Source organism: Frankliniella occidentalis, unplaced genomic scaffold (genome assembly GCF_000697945.3).
Source record: "Frankliniella occidentalis isolate FOCC.00 unplaced genomic scaffold, Focc_3.1 Scaffold181, whole genome shotgun sequence".
NCBI lineage: Eukaryota > Metazoa > Arthropoda > Insecta > Thysanoptera > Thripidae > Frankliniella > Frankliniella occidentalis.
The window spans coordinates 246,765-247,305 of record NW_026267307.1 but is presented as its reverse complement, the minus strand read 5'-3'; positions in this window follow the sequence as shown (position 1 = coordinate 247,305).

The following is a 541-nucleotide window of genomic DNA, read 5'->3' as shown; positions in this document are numbered from 1 at the left end:
AATTGATATAAATAAGAATTTCTTTAGAATGTTCAAATGTGTCCACTGCTTTTAAGCTAAAAAACTTAAGTTCAAGCGTTCAATTTCAATTAAAATGAAAGTAAGGTTTTGGACGAGACAAGAATCGAAAAACTTTGTTATCTATTTATCAGGAGGGACAGGCCAAAGGCAAAGTATTGCAGCATGTTTAAAAAGATGAGTAGAGGTGGAAATCAAAGCTAATAGTAGTTCAAAGGTTTTGATGATGGTATAGTTGAATAGAGACAGAAGTTAGTGAATGTAACAGTTTAATATGTCAGACAGATCATTTTTCAGTAAATGGGTGGAAACAACAAAATTCAAACAAAAATAAAGCAAAAAAAATAAATTGCTGTGGGGCAAAATTTAACATGGGCTCAAAATCATAGAGAATAACTTAAATAGTTATAGTTTTCAGTCTTGAGTCTTAAAAAGTTTTTAATTTTTTTTAACAAACAGCAGGGCAACCAGGGGACGTTAAGTTGCATAAAAGCTTAATCTTTTAAAGGCCGTCTTTCCACTT